General features: G+C 46.3%; 1 protein-coding gene across 1 annotated transcript in view; it reads left to right on the top strand.

Annotated features, from left to right (window-relative positions):
• The window catches only part of ARL1 (ARF like GTPase 1), a 101,593-nt gene that overhangs the window by 44,954 nt on the left and 35,700 nt on the right, over positions 1-20,939 (top strand). The gene's annotated exons all lie outside the window — the stretch shown is intronic.

Here is a 20,939-nt window from a genome sequence, read left to right as displayed (position 1 = left end):
GGTAGCGATTGATCCCCGAGTGAAGTTGAGATGGGAAACCGCCATCCACGCGACAATACCGGGAGAAGATTGGACCTACATCCTTCATCAAACTCAGTCGCCATACACACACGCCTAAAACAAATCCATTTTAACTTCGTGCACCAAACCTACTATACCCCTGCCAAAAAACACAGACATCATCCAGAACAGTCGCCACAATGTGAAAGATGCAATGCTCCAACCGCAGATTTCTGCCACCTCGCCTGGGACTGCCCCGAGATATATCGATTTTGTACTTCGGTTTTACAAATAATAACTGACATACTAGGAGAGGAACTATCCCCACTCCCGCTAGTGGCCCTATTGGGGCTGACAAAATACCTACAACCCGCATCAAGGAAACTAGCAGCCCTCCTCCTGGTCTTAGTGCGCAGGAGGATTGCCATAACATGGGGTCACGGCCCAGTTCCCACCCTCGCAGCATGGAAGAAAGACATTCTGTATTGTCAAGATATGGACACTGAATTTATGAGGACGCTACCACTACATGCATGACCCCTGATATTTGGGGCCCTTGTATAACATACTTGCTAAACAGCACTGAGACTCCAGATTTGCAGTCTCAAGATGCGTAGATGAAAAGCGCTGACAAATGTCGGTCAGCAGAGCTACATGCAGCAGACCATGTCATTGGGGACAAGTGAACAATCGTAAACAGTCAAGCTGAGCGTCGGGGGGGCGGGGGGTACTAGAGCAGTAAAAAAGGCATGTTGAAACTGTCTGCGCCCGGTTGGTGCAAATGTGTGTGTTTGTATGTGTACACCCTAAAAATAAAGTAACAAAAAATAAATAAATTAAAAAATCCAGGAACCGCGGTGTTGCTGTTTGCGGTAGACACCGAGCTGAAACACTGAACAGCCACTGAAAGTGAAGTTTTCGAGTTTTGACCGTCCCAGTGCATTGCAGGAGTCCCCCGACGTCCTCCCTCTTGTCCCCACGACTGAGGCCCAGGAACAGTGAGACCTGCAGAGCTGCCCAGGAACAGGCGTCATCTGCTGCATCTTTTCTTCATCTTTAAAGGTACTGTACAAAGTCTGAGAGAACTTACCTCTTGCTGTAGAGTTGCTTGCATCTTCTTCTACTCACAAGTCTAATCAGCTTGTGGCCCTATATTTGATTCTTCTTTTCTCCAAAGGCTTCTCAAACATTGTGCAAAGACTTTTCCAGTTACCTACCAGAAGTGCTTCATCCTATATAAGACTTTTGCCCATTGACCTTGGCTTAGCCTATTGTACTGAATGACTCTTTCTGGAGGGATCCAAAAGTATTTGCCTGCTTAAGAATGTTTGAGGTCTCTTGTATGTTCTAAATAACCTTTTCCTTTGACTTATTGCTATATGATTCTAAATGCAACAGTGATATATTAATGTCCCCAGCACCCTAGCAATTGAAGTCACCTGTGGGTGTAGGTAGTGTCTGTGGGCCATCCCAAAAGGGGATCTAGTGCTTTAGAGATATTAAGAGTGTATTTGAGTGTTTCTATTATATTGCTCCCTTCTGAAGAAGGCTTATTCTAACTGACTGATAAATTGTTTATTCAAGAAACCTTGAGTGTGAGAGTTTATTTGAATACTTGTAACAGTAAATCTCTAACTCCACTACAGCTCACATTGATCCCTCTTGATGAGCCTGGCTGCTCAACACGCTACCAAAACTGTGTAGAACATATTTGTACCAAAGGTTGGGTTTCCTATACCTGTAGTCAGTTAATTGTAGTGTTCCCAGAGGGTACTGCATACACACTTTGCCTAACAGAGTGGCACGTTCCCGGCTGTGTTGTATTTGAACTTGGTGTAATGGGACGGGGTGTGTCTAGTCCTCCCACAACCCCCCCTCCCCCTTTCTGGTATTGGTGCTGTAAATTAGTAGTCACCTACTCCCTTGCTATCTATTTCCGTCGGTGGTCTATTGTTGCCTGTGTGTAATTTGGAGGGCAGGGTGCTATTGATAGATTGTCCTTGTTCTTCTGTCCCGATCTAGCTGTGTTTAATCTATAGTTTTGTCCTATCATATCTATCTCTCAGTTAAGTTGGTGTGCCGTAGATTGGCTTCCTTAGATACTGTTTATAGACTATGGCTTAGGGGATCCGGCATCGGTTTCTTCACTCATCGTTTCAGCTGTGTATATGCCCTTGTAGACTTTCTTCTAGCTATGAGGTGAAGAGCCAGGATTTGAGGAGTTTTCTGAATAGATGATTGCTTGTGTTACTTAGGTGTTCTGGTAAATTGTTCAAAGTTTTTGGTGCGAGGTGAGAGAAAGAAGATCCTCCAAATTTTCTTTTGTTGTAGGGGTTTCGGTTCCAAGCAGTGGTGTTGGTTGATCTGAGCGCCCTTGTTAGGTGTGATGTAGGCTTAATTTGTGTCTCAGGAACTCTGCGCCTTGGTTGTGGATTGCTCTGTGTGTAAATGTGCGTAATGTTGTAAAATGATGTATCATTTTTATCCTTTACTTTGCATTCTATAGTGGATTTCTGATTGTAAAACGATTGGTGCACGCTCTGCACAATAACTCTCTCTGGCTACTAGTTGGTGGCAACCTCACCTAGCATTGTATTCGTGGCTACTTAGAACCGTGCAGAGCATTGTTCTTCGATTTGCCTTTGAACTGTACATTGTTGAAGCTCTGTTCGATTAGAAAACATGTCCTAGGGACTGGTTTCTATGGTTCTGTGTGAAATGCAATACCCTGAAAACACACTTCTTTTTGACTTTCCAGTTTGGATGTGTGAAATGCAATACCCTGAACACACCCTTTTCTTTTTGACTTTCCAGCTTGGACGTGTGAAATGCAATACCCTGGACACACCCTTTTCTTCTTTTTGACTTTCCAGTTTGTACACGTTAAAGGTTCATAAATAGGACCAGAATATATTGTGAATGCTGGAGAATTAGCTATTTACAAACAATGTTTGTATTGAAATTAAGGGAACCCACTGCCTCAGTGTGGTAATTCCACCATGTTGACACCTGCTCAACATCAAAATTCCTTAACGGGTTTGACTTGTGAGCTGTGCCATGTCATTGCAAGACAGTGCTAAAATGCATGTTGGTAATGCTGCAGATTGTCGTAAAATGTCTAATTCCATAATCCAGGATCGGCTTCCCATAACTTGCTGGTTGTTTTCCACTCAGAGTTGGTGCATTTTGGAGGCCGCTTTTCAGCATCAGGGCGGCTTCTTACAGATTTCAATACCACTACATTGTGTTCGTGAACCTGACCACGTGAAGTTGAGATGAGAACGGAAGTCTCGCCTGCTCTGCTAATTCGGATTCTTTGATTTTACAAGACTATTTCCTTCTCTTCCGATGAAAAGGGGCAAGGGGGTAATTGCAGACTATTCTGCAATTCCTTTTTTCTCATAGATTAAGACAGGAGCTATATAGAACTGTACTTGCATGATTGGCTTATTGAAGCCATTATTTCAGAAAGGCATACTCTCCACTGTTGTGGAGATGTATCATATTTATGCTTCATCCCCTCTCCTAGTGAGACCCCCAGCACTTTTTGCTGGACTTCTGGGCCTTTTTTTTTTTTCAATCCTGAATGAGTGGAACCTTTTTCCACTCATTCATTCTTGTGGGCTGTCTTTTGGAACTCTATTCTTTGTAATCTACTTGTAGTATGGAGTCTTTCTGCTCCATAGCTCTTAAAGGAATCTGTGTTTTTACTCCTGCAGCACGCAGTTCCTTATGGGCAGTGTTGCTGGGGCCCCTTTAGGGTCTTCCTTTAAGATTCCCGTTTCTATATCATACAGTTCTTAAGGATAGGGCAATGCTTAGTATCTTTCCCAAAACTCTATAGTCTGAGAGATTGGCACACACCACCTTCAGTGGAGTGCAAAAGGGATACCTAGTTATCCCCCTTCTCTCTGCTCCTTTAACGTTTTAGTCACATAGACCATCTCCTAGCTATGGCTGGTGGCAGTGGACATGTTCTACCAACTTGTGTAGTTTTTGTACCGCAGGCTATGTCCATAGCCTCGGTAGGGTAAAATAGGGGCATGCAAGTACCAACATGGCTAGGGCTCGAAAATTCTACTAGCCCACTAGCGTTGCCGAGTAATTTGTGTAAAGGGCGAGCACCATTTGCACGATACTCTACTTTGCTGGCGAGTATAAGGATGTGAGACTTATTTTGCATTTACTGCAACTACGCGCACACACATCAGCGTACACATTCTTTGCTTCCGGGTGCTGGCGCATCTGTTAGCCCGTGGGCGTCGCAGGGGCCGACAGTTCGATTTAGCAATACCGCTCTTCGCTCTGTGTGGTCACGGAGCGGGTTTTCTAAATAATTTTTTTTACGCTTTTAAAAAAAGTCTCTTAACCTACTACTGTTTAATATGTTAAAGGTATTTATAGCGCGCACCGTCACCAACGGAATTGGTACCTGTGCGGATCTGCAAACAAGAAGGTGGGTTAGGTTAGTCGGGTGAAGAGGGAGTAGGAAAGTGAGAGAAGTGGTGTGCTGTGGGTGGCTTCAGTTCGGTTTTCACCATGTGCTGGGCTTTGGTGTAAATATTGGATCGATGCAAGACCTTGTGTGCTGTTGGTGCAGTTTGTGCTTGTTGCGGTGTGGTGAAGTGCGTGCGGTTTGCTGAGCGCGAAGATGGTTGTGTGGATTTTCAGGTGTATTAGGTATGCATAGATTTGAGCTTGGGGTTAGTGGGTTATATATCCTAGTCCTTGCAGATTTCGTTCTATGTATCCAGTTGTCCTGTAGGTAGGCTTGATTTCAAATCTTCTTTCTTGTCCATCTAATTGTTATTAGTGATGGCGTGTGTTAGGGAGAATTCTCAGAAATGTGCTAATTCCCTCCACCTTGGAGACCCCCAGCAACTTTGCTGGATTTTGAGGACTTTTTTTTACCTGGAGAGTGTGACCTTTTTTCCCCACTCAAGTATTTTATTGTGATTTTGTACACTTGTTTCTTTTGGGTGGCCCCTGTAGGGCAGACTTCAGCAGAGGTCAAATAGTGTCCTATGAAAGACTTCGCCAACAAGCAGCTTCCCAGCTGGAAGGGCAAGAGCCAGGGAAGCACAGGTTGTACTGGGAGGATGGCCTCCTCTACATTGAACCTATTGAGTCTACCCCAGGAGACTTAAAGAAGATGTGTAGTACCCCAGCATGTGAGACCAAAGTTTCTACAGTAAGCCCATGAGATTCCTTTAGCTGGTCACTTATTATTTAAGAAGACCAAAGAAAGGATTTCTCTTTATATTTCTACTGACCTAAGATGGGGTCTGATGTAGATGCATGCTGTAGGAGCTGTCACATTTGTCCGACATATGGCAAAAGTGGAGCCAAGAATGTGGCACCTTTGGTGCCTGTCCCAGTGGTGGGAGTCCCTTCTGAGAGGATAGGAATCGACATTGTTGGTCCCTTTTAGACCCTCCAACATCTTCAGGCAACCGATTTATATTGGTTGTGGTAGACCATGCTACCAGGTATCCTGAAGCCACACCTAAGAGGACTGTCACAGCTCAGGCCGTGGCTAAGACCCTACTTAGTATATTTACCAGAGTAGGTTTTCCTAAGGAGGTTCTCTCTGACAGGGGTGTCTAACTTTATGTCCCACTACATGCAGGCCATGTGGAAAAACTGGAGTGACCTACAAGTTCTCAACAGCCTACCATCTCCAGACCAATGGGTTAGAGAGGTTTAATAGAACTATGAAGAGCATGATGGGTGCTTTAGAGGAACCCCTTAGAAGAAAGTGGGACCTTCTACAGCCATGCCTTCTCTTTGCTTATAGAGAAGTCCCTCAGGAAGGGGTTGGATTCAGTCCCTTTGAGCTTCTCTATGGTCATCAGGTTAGAGGTCCATAGGCCCTAATCAAGGAGGGGTTGGAGAGTGCTCCTTCCCCTAAGCCTGTGAGAGTCACTGACTATGTGTGTTAGGTCTCCGAAGGAGAATGACACATGATGACAGAAGCTTCAGATAACTTGAAAGGAGGCCAGGCTCTGGTGAAGCATTGGCATGACCAGAAGGCCAACATGGTTGAGTTTACTCAAGACCAGCTAGTTCTAGTTATGGTACCTACAAGGCAGAGAGCCTTGCAGGACAAATGGATTGGACCCTTCAAGGTTGTGGGAAAACTATGTCTCTAGACCAGAACTGGGAGCTTTGCTTCTGGCTTCGGCTCAAGAAGAAGAAGAAGAAGAGGAGGAGGAGAGTGAACCTCTACCTGACCTCAGGGGACAGCCTTTAGATGGGAAGATAGGAGTTAATCTCTCTTCTGATCTGACACTGAAACAGGAGGAGTGCAAAGCTCTGTTAAATCAGTATGCCCCTCTGTTTTCACTCTCACCAGGCTTGAACCCTTGGGGCCAGCATGAGATTCTCACTGTAGACTGTTTACCTGTTAAAAGCAGAGGTTACAGGATGTCCTACCATGTTAGAACCCACATAAAGGAAGAGGTCAACAAAATGCTTGATCTTAAGGTAATGGAGCCATCTACAAGTTGATGGTCTAGTCCAGTTGTGCTAGTTCCAAAGGCAGGATACAAGGAGTTGAGATTCTGTGTGGACTATAGAGCCCTTAATGCAGCCACCACGACTGATGCCCATCCTTTACCTAGGACAGATGAGCTGATGGACAAACTTGGTTCAGCCAAGTACCTCAGTACATTTGACCTAACCTCAGGCTATTGGCAAATATTTCTGACAGACCATGCCAAGGAAAAAACTGCATTTTCAACCCCAGGAGGCCTTTACCAGTTTAAGGTGATTTCTTTTGGACTAAAGAATGCACCTGATACATTCCAAAGGGTGGGCAATCGTCTGAATGGGATGGAGGACGTCTGCATGGGATACTTGGATGACATTGCAGTGTTCAGCTCTACTTGGAAAGAGCATATTGATCACTTAGGATATGTATTCCGGGCTCTTGAGCCGGCTAATCTGACCATAAAGGCAAGTAAATGTCAAATTGGTCAGTGTAAAGTGGTCTACCTTGGACATGAGGTAGGAGGGGGTCAAATAAGGCCATTGCCTAGCAAAGTACAGGCTGTACAAGACCGGGCCACCCCTGCTACTCAAACCCAAGTGAGAGCCTTTCTAGGTTTCACAGGTTATAGGAACTTCATTCAGAACTATGGGTCCATAGCTTCTCCCTTGAATGTGATCTCCTCACCCAAATTCCCCAAGAAGGTCCAGTGGAATGAGGAGTGCACCAAGGCACTTGAAGGACTTAAACAAGCTCTTTGTCAAGCTCCAGTCTTAAGAGCTCCTGACTACAACCAATCCTTTATTGTACAGACAGATGCTTCCAATACAGGTATAGGTGCAGTTCTGAGTGGGGTGGATGAGGAAGGCAGGGAACACCCAAACTGCTTCATCAGTAGGCAACTGAAGGAACCTGAAACAAGGTATTTTGCCATTGTATGGTCTTTGAAGAAGTTTAGACCATACTTGTATGGATCTACTTTTGTGATTCAAACAGACAGAATTGGGGAGAATTCTCAGAAATGTGCTAATTCCCTCCACCTTAGAGACCCCGAGCAACTTTGCTGGATTTTGAGGTTTAAATACCTTCTCTTGGATAAACTACTGTTTCCAAGAGCAGTAAAGTGAAATTGACTTTACTTACAATTGCAACTTTCTAGACCCAGCACAAACTATTTTACCATAAGGTGCTGGAGGGGTTACTTAGTATCCCCTTTGTCTAGCTTCTTGTATAACATTTATGTTGCCCTTTCCTCACTGAATGGCTGGTGGTTTTGTTTTAACTACCATGGTGTGCATTTACCGCGGGCTACTTTCGCAGCCGCATTAAAGCACCCAAGGGTGCCGTTTTTGTCAAAATGGCCCGGTGGTCTTTTTTTTTGCCATTTCTTTGTGCAAAGGTCCTTGAGATTTACTCTGCACGCCAAACCCGTTTGGTCCCATTGTTCGCTTTGCCTTTGCCGGGATTCAGAAGTGAAGCCCGCCTCTGGCTCCAGGGTGTCTGGGGTAGGCAGGAAGTGGGGGAGGTGCCGAAACTCCCTGTGCTTAGTCTCCTAGGAGACCCAAATGCACTCTGTGGTGATTGGCCGACTGACTGTCCGACAAGGACAGCCACCCTGCTGGTTGACTGACAGCTAGGCTGCAATGAATGGGAGAGAACTGAATAAAAGGCGAAGCTTTTGACTTGGAAGGCAAAGTCGACCACTGGACGAAGGAACCGAAGAAGAACTTGAAGAGGACACCTGCTGCAACACTTGGACCGTTGGTTTGCCCGATGAAGCCTTGCTGCAGTTTGCATCGACAAAGAAGCCGCTGCAAGGACGACTTCTCCCTTGAGTTGGTGGGACCAATCGACTCCAAAGTAAGCCACCTGGACATCCATCTCAGAGCTGGTTGAATTTCCAGAGTTGCTGCTGGAAACCGTATAACCAGGGAGAATAACACCAGATTGTGTGTTACTTTTAAGCTAGCCAAGAGCTCCAGGAAGATCGTCCAGACTCTCAGGAAGCAGGACTGACCGAGCCTGAGCTCCCTCAACAGAGTGCGGGCACCCAGAAGCAAGGAAAGTCCATCTTGACAGCCAGGAACCGCGGTTCATACGCCCACATGTACAGGTAGAACGGGCACTGGCATCTCCAAACTTGTTGAGAGCTGTCATTATCAGCCAAATCCCGGTACCACACAATACGCTGAACAGTCCTATCCACCTATGCAATCTGGAGGAAGATCGCCCGGAGGTATGGTGTAAGCATAAGGTTCTTGCCCCTACTGCCAATCAAATTCACTCCAGGTATTCCCCTAACGGCTGAAAAGGTCTTTTTGGTATGGCTAGACAAACTTAACATTCAATCCCTTGGAGACCTCTTCCCTGAGGACACCTTCTTAACCCCACAAATGGCCAAAGAGAGGCGAGGTACTACTTCACTTGACACGTTCCTTTACTTTAGGCTGCGCTACAAGCCCTGTTTCCACCATTCCCCAAACAGCCAGAGTCAAGGGACCTACTACATAATGTAATCCAGGCGCAGGGCGAGGGGAGGCTAGTGTCACTGTTATACAAGTCCATTCTAACAGATACGGTAGCGATTGATCCCCGAGTGAAGTTGAGATGGGAAACCGCCATCCACGCGACAATACCGGGAGAAGATTGGACCTACATCCTTCATCAAACTCAGTCGCCATACACACACGCCTAAAACAAATCCATTTTAACTTCGTGCACCAAACCTACTATACCCCTGCCAAAAAACACAGACATCATCCAGAACAGTCGCCACAATGTGAAAGATGCAATGCTCCAACCGCAGATTTCTGCCACCTCGCCTGGGACTGCCCCGAGATATATCGATTTTGTACTTCGGTTTTACAAATAATAACTGACATACTAGGAGAGGAACTATCCCCACTCCCGCTAGTGGCCCTATTGGGGCTGACAAAATACCTACAACCCGCATCAAGGAAACTAGCAGCCCTCCTCCTGGTCTTAGTGCGCAGGAGGATTGCCATAACATGGGGTCACGGCCCAGTTCCCACCCTCGCAGCATGGAAGAAAGACATTCTGTATTGTCAAGATATGGACACTGAATTTATGAGGACGCTACCACTACATGCATGACCCCTGATATTTGGGGCCCTTGTATAACATACTTGCTAAACAGCACTGAGACTCCAGATTTGCAGTCTCAAGATGCGTAGATGAAAAGCGCTGACAAATGTCGGTCAGCAGAGCTACATGCAGCAGACCATGTCATTGGGGACAAGTGAACAATCGTAAACAGTCAAGCTGAGCGTCGGGGGGGCGGGGGGTACTAGAGCAGTAAAAAAGGCATGTTGAAACTGTCTGCGCCCGGTTGGTGCAAATGTGTGTGTTTGTATGTGTACACCCTAAAAATAAAGTAACAAAAAATAAATAAATTAAAAAATCCAGGAACCGCGGTGTTGCTGTTTGCGGTAGACACCGAGCTGAAACACTGAACAGCCACTGAAAGTGAAGTTTTCGAGTTTTGACCGTCCCAGTGCATTGCAGGAGTCCCCCGACGTTCTCCCTCTTGTCCCCACGACTGAGGCCCAGGAACAGTGAGACCTGCAGAGCTGCCCAGGAACAGGCGTCATCTGCTGCATCTTTTCTTCATCTTTAAAGGTACTGTACAAAGTCTGAGAGAACTTACCTCTTGCTGTAGAGTTGCTTGCATCTTCTTCTACTCACAAGTCTAATCAGCTTGTGGCCCTATATTTGATTCTTCTTTTCTCCAAAGGCTTCTCAAACATTGTGCAAAGACTTTTCCAGTTACCTACCAGAAGTGCTTCATCCTATATAAGACTTTTGCCCATTGACCTTGGCTTAGCCTATTGTACTGAATGACTCTTTCTGGAGGGATCCAAAAGTATTTGCCTGCTTAAGAATGTTTGAGGTCTCTTGTATGTTCTAAATAACCTTTTCCTTTGACTTATTGCTATATGATTCTAAATGCAACAGTGATATATTAATGTCCCCAGCACCCTAGCAATTGAAGTCACCTGTGGGTGTAGGTAGTGTCTGTGGGCCATCCCAAAAGGGGATCTAGTGCTTTAGAGATATTAAGAGTGTATTTGAGTGTTTCTATTATATTGCTCCCTTCTGAAGAAGGCTTATTCTAACTGACTGATAAATTGTTTATTCAAGAAACCTTGAGTGTGAGAGTTTATTTGAATACTTGTAACAGTAAATCTCTAACTCCACTACAGCTCACATTGATCCCTCTTGATGAGCCTGGCTGCTCAACACGCTACCAAAACTGTGTAGAACATATTTGTACCAAAGGTTGGGTTTCCTATACCTGTAGTCAGTTAATTGTAGTGTTCCCAGAGGGTACTGCATACACACTTTGCCTAACAGAGTGGCACGTTCCCGGCTGTGTTGTATTTGAACTTGGTGTAATGGGACGGGGTGTGTCTAGTCCTCCCACAACCCCCCCTCCCCCTTTCTGGTATTGGTGCTGTAAATTAGTAGTCACCTACTCCCTTGCTATCTATTTCCGTCGGTGGTCTATTGTTGCCTGTGTGTAATTTGGAGGGCAGGGTGCTATTGATAGATTGTCCTTGTTCTTCTGTCCCGATCTAGCTGTGTTTAATCTATAGTTTTGTCCTATCATATCTATCTCTCAGTTAAGTTGGTGTGCCGTAGATTGGCTTCCTTAGATACTGTTTATAGACTATGGCTTAGGGGATCCGGCATCGGTTTCTTCACTCATCGTTTCAGCTGTGTATATGCCCTTGTAGACTTTCTTCTAGCTATGAGGTGAAGAGCCAGGATTTGAGGAGTTTTCTGAATAGATGATTGCTTGTGTTACTTAGGTGTTCTGGTAAATTGTTCAAAGTTTTTGGTGCGAGGTGAGAGAAAGAAGATCCTCCAAATTTTCTTTTGTTGTAGGGGTTTCGGTTCCAAGCAGTGGTGTTGGTTGATCTGAGCGCCCTTGTTAGGTGTGATGTAGGCTTAATTTGTGTCTCAGGAACTCTGCGCCTTGGTTGTGGATTGCTCTGTGTGTAAATGTGCGTAATGTTGTAAAATGATGTATCATTTTTATCCTTTACTTTGCATTCTATAGTGGATTTCTGATTGTAAAACGATTGGTGCACGCTCTGCACAATAACTCTCTCTGGCTACTAGTTGGTGGCAACCTCACCTAGCATTTTATTCGTGGCTACTTAGAACCGTGCAGAGCATTGTTCTTCGATTTGCCTTTGAACTGTACATTGTTGAAGCTCTGTTCGATTAGAAAACATGTCCTAGGGACTGGTTTCTATGGTTCTGTGTGAAATGCAATACCCTGAAAACACACTTCTTTTTGACTTTCCAGTTTGGATGTGTGAAATGCAATACCCTGAACACACCCTTTTCTTTTTGACTTTCCAGCTTGGACGTGTGAAATGCAATACCCTGGACACACCCTTTTCTTCTTTTTGACTTTCCAGTTTGTACACGTTAAAGGTTCATAAATAGGACCAGAATATATTGTGAATGCTGGAGAATTAGCTATTTACAAACAATGTTTGTATTGAAATTAAGGGAACCCACTGCCTCAGTGTGGTAATTCCACCATGTTGACACCTGCTCAACATCAAAATTCCTTAACGGGTTTGACTTGTGAGCTGTGCCATGTCATTGCAAGACAGTGCTAAAATGCATGTTGGTAATGCTGCAGATTGTCGTAAAATGTCTAATTCCATAATCCAGGATCGGCTTCCCATAACTTGCTGGTTGTTTTCCACTCAGAGTTGGTGCATTTTGGAGGCCGCTTTTCAGCATCAGGGCGGCTTCTTACAGATTTCAATACCACTACATTGTGTTCGTGAACCTGACCACGTGAAGTTGAGATGAGAACGGAAGTCTCGCCTGCTCTGCTAATTCGGATTCTTTGATTTTACAAGACTATTTCCTTCTCTTCCGATGAAAAGGGGCAAGGGGGTAATTGCAGACTATTCTGCAATTCCTTTTTTCTCATAGATTAAGACAGGAGCTATATAGAACTGTACTTGCATGATTGGCTTATTGAAGCCATTATTTCAGAAAGGCATACTCTCCACTGTTGTGGAGATGTATCATATTTATGCTTCATCCCCTCTCCTAGTGAGACCCCCAGCACTTTTTGCTGGACTTCTGGGCCTTTTTTTTTTTCAATCCTGAATGAGTGGAACCTTTTTCCACTCATTCATTCTTGTGGGCTGTCTTTTGGAACTCTATTCTTTGTAATCTACTTGTAGTATGGAGTCTTTCTGCTCCATAGCTCTTAAAGGAATCTGTGTTTTCACTCCTGCAGCACGCAGTTCCTTATGGGCAGTGTTGCTGGGGCCCCTTTAGGGTCTTCCTTTAAGATTCCCGTTTCTATATCATACAGTTCTTAAGGATAGGGCAATGCTTAGTATCTTTCCCAAAACTCTATAGTCTGAGAGATTGGCACACACCACCTTCAGTGGAGTGCAAAAGGGATACCTAGTTATCCCCCTTCTCTCTGCTCCTTTAACGTTTTAGTCACATAGACCATCTCCTAGCTATGGCTGGTGGCAGTGGACATGTTCTACCAACTTGTGTAGTTTTTGTACCGCAGGCTATGTCCATAGCCTCGGTAGGGTAAAATAGGGGCATGCAAGTACCAACATGGCTAGGGCTCGAAAATTCTACTAGCCCACTAGCGTTGCCGAGTAATTTGTGTAAAGGGCGAGCACCATTTGCACGATACTCTACTTTGCTGGCGAGTATAAGGATGTGAGACTTATTTTGCATTTACTGCAAACGCACTTTGTTTGCTGAAACTGGCAAATGCAAGTTTCACTGTGCATGCTTGGCAGCATTGCACCAAATATGAAGTGTGGTTTTGGCGACATGCACCATTTTACAAAAAGCATTGGAAAATATTTTGTCACCAGCCACTTTGGGGCAAGTGCATTTCTCTTAGGTAGAGTATGTAAACTAAGGAACTTGCCCTGCTGGTCTAGTGAGTTTTTTTATAATTTTCAAGGCCTGTTGGGGCCTCCCTTCCTTTTTCGCCATTACTAGTGTGGTGGTTCTTGGTTAGCCCTTCTACCATTCCCGGAGGGGGAGGTCCGTGTGTGTTTTGCCTTTGGCGGGAACCCTTGGGTGTCCCGCCTAGGCTCCCGAGTGTCTGGGCAGGCAGGAAGTGGGGGATGAGTCTTCCACCCACCCCCCTGTCCTTTGTCTACCAGAGTGCCTGAATGGGAACAGCTACCACAGGGGGTCTGGCTGTCCTGATTGGACAGCCAAACGCCCCTTTCTGTAAAATGCTGAGATTGCAGAGGAGTGTGTGCTGGAACTGTATGAAAGGTGAGGCTTCTGGAGCGAAATGCAAGTCGACCACTGGAAGCTGAAGTAACCAAAAAAGGTGACCACAAACGCCTGCAGACCCTTTGCAACACTGTGAAGCAACCACTGCAGTCTTGACCCCGTTGTCTGTGCGACTGGAGCTCCGAAGACAACTCCTTCCCTTTGGCTAGTGGGAACAACTAGTCCCAAGACTAACTTTGAACTGAACCATCTCTTGAGGTCCTAGGAGTTTCAGAGCTGCTGAACCCCAATACCACGAGACCTGCTATCTTTATGACTGCATTGCTGTGGAAAGGCTGAATCCGTCCAACTCTTTGCCGAGCCTGTAAAGACACTCCAGAGATCTGATCCAACTGGCCCAGACACGCTCATCAGAGCGTGGGACTGCAGGATAGCGAAGAAGATTGACTGGGCAATCCATGCTCTTTGTTGGTGCTGCTAAGGTATCCCATCCATTGTCCTGCCTTCAGTCATCAGACCAAGGAATCTAGAGGTCAGGTCCAGAGCTGCAACATCGTGGAGCATCCAGCACAAACATTTTCTTCTAACCAAACATACTGTGGGGCAAAAGGTATTTCTTACCGGATTCCAAGAAGTTGCTCCAGAATGTTAGTGCACCTACAGGTGTCCAGGGTACCCTCCTACCTCCGACTCAAGCCGTTGCTTGTGTTCCTTTGAGTCCTTTACCAGGTCTCCCTTGTTAGTTGCTAACTTGCTGTTTCTAGAACACCAGAGACTGGAAGAAATCCACAGGAACTCTTTGTATTTTGATGCTTGGCAAGACTTTGAGCCCTCTGCCTTTAACTAGGATTGCGTTTTGGGACTAAAAGACTCAGTGGGCGAGGAAGTCCTCTCTATAACCTTGAACCAGGCTAGTTACACTAACCACTTTCCTCCCTTAAAGTGACTTTACTATGTGTTTGTAGAGTACATGCATTACCGTATGGACTGTTAGAATCTGCATGTGCGCACAATAACCAATAATACAGCAACATTGGCTTTTCCATTTCTTTTTTTAGTCATTTAAACTTTTATTGAGCATTTTTCCCTGCGCACCAACAACCAGTAAATTACACATTGATTTTATACAGAAAAGAAGACATCAATGGTGTGAATGACACAGTCCCATCTCTACTAAATTCCTCTTGGTTCCAGTAGTACTCCTGATGAATCGTATCCGAAAATAAACATGAGAAGTTCCTCGCCATGATGATAGAGAAATGCAAAGAAAACTAAAAGTAAAAAGAATGGTGCAAAAATATTAATCAATTATGATAAATGTAAGATCGCATACAAGTGCAACTTTTAGTGACTTCTGGTGGCATCTGCTTGCGGTTTAAGTCGCATTCTGTAGCTAATATCAGTGAAAATGATGCCATCTCATGGGGCCTATGACGGATATTGGATCTATCATGTTCGCTTACATATGTGATTAATGGGGACCGGTCAGATAAGAATTACGGCATTCCGCTCCTGCATTGCCCTATCAATTTTGCTCATGACGGCTACATACCAGACTCGTGCCCAGCATTCCCTAATAGTTGGCTCTTCCAATGTTTTGCTATCACCAGTCTTGCCGCAACCAAGAAATTAGTAATCAAACGAGAGCCTCTAGCTGTCACTGTGTAGCGGCCCGAGAGTCTTTGTTGCCCAATAGTAACACCAAGCGGTCATGTTGAAGCTCAAATCCACAAATCTCCTTGATTTGGGCAACCACTTTCTTCCAGAACCCTTGGATTCGGGGGCACACCCACCACATATGAAAGGAGCCAGGGGATGTCCCACACCGCCTGCATTGTGGGGGGGAGGGGGAGGTGAGGGGGGAGGAGGGGGGAGGAGGGGGGAGGGGGGCAGTGTTGTGGATTCATTTTGTGCAACCGTTCTGGGGTCAAGTACCACCGACACAGTATTTTAAAACCATTTTCTTTGAGTTGCCCAGCTGAGATGCCTTACCCGCCCTTGTCCAAATATTGTACCATGTTCTCATCTATGGGCCTACCCGCGTCTTCTTCCCATCTAGACATGTACCCGTGTGGGGCTTTAAATCTACTGGAGTTCGACACCTTGTGTAGGGATTCAAGTTTTGCTGCTCGGCGGTCACCTATGAATAGATCCTCGGAGGGTTGTCTCGCTTCCCCTGGGTTGTTGCATGTGATCGGGATACACAATATCACAGCTGGATATATCCTACCTATCCATGTCGTTGACCAGAAAAGCTTGTTTGTATTGGTCAAACGTGAGAGGAGGTTATCCCGAAAGAACTGCCCCAGTCTGTTCAACCCACCATAGGAGAAGCCCCTTACATAATCCCGGGGGGACTCTCCATTTCCCCATATTCCTGTCATAGGAGAGGGGAAGGTAGTCGTAGCATATCGCGGTGCTGCTTTGTCCCAGTACTCCAGTGCGGTGCTGCTTGTTGAGCGCCCTTGCCCTCCCATTCTTCTTACTCTCTGGGAGAACCAGCACCACTGATGTATGGGTGATCCCAGGGCCTCCTGTTCTATGGCGACCCAGTGCTTTGGGTTAATCTGTGGCCTGACTCTCTAGGACAAGCGATTTGAGCAGCAAAGAGATGACTTTCAATATCGGGTAACGCCAATCCCCCCCCACCATCCTTGCTGCCATAGCGTATGTCTAGCAACTCTGGGGGACTTTTTTATGACCATATTAATCTAAAAATGGGTCTGAAGTTCTTTCAATGCTGCCCTGGGCTTGAAATGTGTATAATAATCTAGGCAATAGTCCTCTTAATTGCCGCTATTCTGCCAAACCAGGAGATTTCGGAGGCACCCCATCTCCCCAAATCTTGCTTGGCCCCAGCAAACAGCGGCAAAATATTAGCTGCAAACAAATCGGTATATTTCGCTATTTCGCTGTGAGGTGAACACCCAACTATTTCATAGAATGGGAGGCCCACGAGAATGGAAAGGTTGGATTTCAGACGCTCCACCGTCTCCCGTGATTCGGTTATATTGAGGATTGCTGATTTTGAATAATTAATCTTGAAGCCCAAGACCTTACGAAATCTGTCTAGCAGTGAAATGTGAGCTAAAGATTTTAGGGAGTTCCGCATGTAGAAAAGGAGGTAGTCGGCATAGAGCGCCAGCTTGTGGTGGTAGCGCGCCACTTCCGCCCCAAGAATATCCCTAGAGTAGCACACTAAACAGGCCTAGGGTTCCATTGCTGGGGCAAAGAGGAGGGGGGGAGGGCAAAGGACACCCTTGCCGGGTCCCCCTTCGCAAGTTGACTGGGTTCGAAAGGACCAAATTTACCTTGATCCGGGTAGAGGGGAGGACAAAATTACCCAACACAAGTTTACTAAAAGGCGGACCAAACCCAAACCCTTTAAGTACCTTAGATAAGTATCCCCAATCTAAGCGATCATACGCTTTCTCAGTGTCGGTTGAGAGTAGAGCTAGTGACCGTTTTCGCGCCCAGGCTGAGATATCCACCATCCGACGAATGTTGTCAAACGCTAGGCACCCAGCAACAAAGCCTGTCTGGTCTGCCGCCACTACTCCAGGGAGTACCACCGCTAGGTGTGTAGCTAGTACTTTTGAGAATATGCGGGCATCATAATTTAAGACTGCAATTGGTCGGATATGGAACATAATTTGGGGTCTTTCCCAGGTTTATTGATCAATGTTAGTGTCAATTCCCCCATTGATGGTGTAATAGACTCAGTCGCCATGAAGGAGTTGAACACTTTTGCCATGTGGAGAGAGAGGACTTCGGATAATTTCTTATAAAACAGGGCTGTGAACCCATCTGGGCCTGGAGCTTGGTTTCCGGGGAGGGCGTGAATAGCTTGTGTAACCCCTTCTAGTGTTAGGGGTGTTTCTAATGTCCACTTGTGTGCTTCGGATCTTTGGGGGAGGAGGGGACTCCAGCAGAAATGCATCCTGCTGTGGGCCATTAAGAGGGTCTACTGCAAATAATTAAGTATTGTCAATATGACGCCTTTTAGCCGGTTCATCATTGTGTAGCTGGTCTTGTTTCTTTGTTTGTGCATTTTTATAGCACTACGAACCCTCAGGTGTCTGAGCGCTGCTTATTTCCCACGGTATGTGGTGCTCATTTATCGACCTCGGAAGGGTGAAAGGCTGAGTTTGGCCCTGCTGGGATTCGAACCTGCGTCAGCAAGCAGGCTCTGCACGTATGTCAAAGCAAGCGCTCTACTTGCTGTGCTATCTGACCGGCGGGTGTCCCTCAGCCCCCCAATTGTAGTGATGTTTCTCTGGGCTTGAAGCTTACAAGCTAACACACGGGACGGGACACCTTATTCAAGGTGCTGCAATACATTTTTTTCGTCCTAAGCCGTTTATGGGAGATGTCGTCTGCCCACATCGCTTTTTGTGCCGCTCTCGCAACCTGCAACTGCCTGTACATTCGCCTTGGTCGGTCCAACTTATATTGCGCTTACCAATCCTGGACTGTCCCCTCTGCCAGAACCCGTTGGGCAGTAAGGATTTATTTTGAGCCGACACTAAGCTGATCAGTTGGTTTTAAAGCCTCCCATACCTCGGTTAAAGCTACCTTTCCCGAAAGGTTTCCTTGGAAATATTGGGCGATTCTCTCTGTGATGGTGGCACATATTGCCTGGTCCGCCAATAGTCTCATTCAACTTCCACCCCGTGGACTTCCTACCTCCCTGCCCGTACCCATCTAGTTGTAAAGTAATGGGAGAGTGGTCGGATACCAGGGCTACTTCTATGGTGGTGGAAGATATTCCTGGGAGCAGGGGCCTAGATAGCAAGAAAAAAAATCTATTCTGGAGTAACTTCGATGGACGTATGAAACGTGTGTAGTCTCGCTGTTAGGGGTGTAGGTGTCTCCATAGATCAATCGGGTGCATGTCCCTATAGCCTTCTTCAGAGAAACCGCTTTGGACTCCTCAGTGTGGGCCAATGGGCCTGTCCTGTCAACCATCCCCAAGTCCCCTCCCCGCCACAAGTTCTCCCCTTTGAAATTGTGCAATATGCAAGTGTAGAACTGATCTTGGTGTTGATTAGGCCCATATACAGAAGCAAAGGTAAAATTCCTGCCCGCTAATCGGAAGGTCAACCCAATAAATCTGCCTAGGGGATCCTTTAGGATCTTCCCCGGTTCAAAGTGAAGGGAGCCAGCTAGGATTGCGACCGCACCCCCAAGCCCATTTTCTGTGAGTGGAGGAACCAAAGTATTGGTGGGGGAACCAATGAGATCTTAGCCGCGTCCTTTCTCGCTGTAAAAGGTGAGTCTCCTGAATTAGGGCTACGTCAGCTTTCAGAGCTACTAGCCTAGTTAACACGCTTTTCCTTTTCCTCTGAATTCAGCCCCTGAACACTCAGGGACACGATCCTCACATCAGTCATCCCTATCCGTCAAGATGTCTGCAGCCCCTAGTCATTGTTCAGAATCCCTCACTGCCCTTGCCCTCCCTGATTCTGACCCCTTCCCATCAGCTTCCCTTTGCGACAAACCGCTATTTGCACCATAACAAAAAAAAAAGGGGATAAGAAAAACTCACAACATTAACACCATATGGGGTGAACATCCGGCCTGTCGCCTGAAATAGGGCGTACTCTCGTAGAGCCGTTATAGTCGCGTTACTTTTCTCCTAAATCCTCGGTTCCTAGCTGTTTTTCCTGTTGGCCAAAACACCCTCTTGCCCAAGGTGAAGTCTCAAGTAGGGGCCTTTAAGCTCCTGTTTGTCCATTGAGGGCCTGCAACGATCCTTCTTTCTGCTTTTCCTCGAGTGGGACTGGGCCCAGATAGAAGTCAAAGGACCTTGGGAGCTATCGTCTGGTAAGTGAATGTCTGCTTCTGGCATCTTAAGTCTCCACTGCTACCCGGGGAGAAGTAAATTGGTGTTGGACTCCGTCCAGTTGAAACATGATGCGAAAGGGGTATCCCCATCTGTAGCGAACCCCTTTGTCTCCTAGCCAGTTGGTTGATTGTCTCATGAGCCTGCGCCTTTGGATTGTCCCTCAAGAGAGATCCTGAAACAATTGGAGGGAGGCCCCTTTGTATTACGGAGATTTTGCCATTTTTGAAAGTTGGAGTATACGCTTGTTTGTGCGGTCCAGAGTAAGATCGACTTTTGTGTCCCCCACTGTCTCATGAACAGCCCCCGTATGTATCCCTCCAAATCCTGATCTTTAACCTCTCTTGGCACCCCTCTGATACAACCCTTGTCCCTCCGGTAGCGGTTTTCGGCATCCTCCTGTTCTGCTGCGCGTTGTTGGACAAGTCCTGGATGGAGCTTTTCAATTCCTGCAGTGTTGCCGTTTCCTTTTGTATGGACTGGAACAAGTGCATGTCTCCTATCGTGGCGGGCCGCATATTCTCTGGGGTGTGGGGCGGCCCAGGTGCCGGTTTAGATTGCTGGAGCATCTCTTTTTAATAGATGTTGCTGGCCTTTAGTTTTCCTTCACTTCATCTTGTTCCTGGGTGGGACGGGCGAGGGGATATGGAGTGGGCTCTGTAATAGACCCTTTTGATCACTCTGAGGTTGGTTAAATCATTACCAGTAGCGAAACAGTGCTAATTTCAGTGGTTTCCCTCCCTTCGCAACGCTCTGCAATCCTGCCTGGTGGAGTCTTGTCCCCCTTCTTATTTATGATTTGAAGTGGTCTCCACCAAAGGACGTCGGGTAGATCAGCATGGGAGGAAAGCACTGACAAATGCTTCAGGCTCAGGCTCCCACCTTTACTGCAAGATAGTACATCTGTGCCTTGACAATGACAGAGAGCGGGCTATCTTAATCCCCACCTCTGCAACTCCCATTCACGGATCCATGGGGTGCTATGCCCATAGGGTGGTCACCACTCGAGGCCCATCTGCATAAGTGGAGATCCACTACATTTGCTGGGCTGGGACCCTAAGATTCCCCTGCTAGTTCTGTTCTTATTGACTGCCGCGGGATCTGGGCATACAAATATGTAGATCTTACCACTCCACTGAGGAGGGAGACTCACCCCCTGATTTAACTGCTCTCTGCATTTTTTAGGCGGATTTTACCTGTTATGCTGCGTAGGGCTACGGAGCTAACAGGCTCATACCACCATCAGGCCTCCAGCAAGGCCATGCCCCGTCATTTCCATTTCTAACATTGCTACAATTGTAACCACGAACAAACGCAAGTGAAAGT

This window comes from Ambystoma mexicanum, chromosome 12, assembly GCF_040938575.1.
Source record: "Ambystoma mexicanum isolate Mex_15411 chromosome 12, UKY_AmexF1_1, whole genome shotgun sequence".
Classification (NCBI taxonomy): Eukaryota; Metazoa; Chordata; class Amphibia; order Caudata; family Ambystomatidae; genus Ambystoma; species Ambystoma mexicanum.
This window is presented reverse-complemented; position numbering and strand designations above follow the sequence as displayed.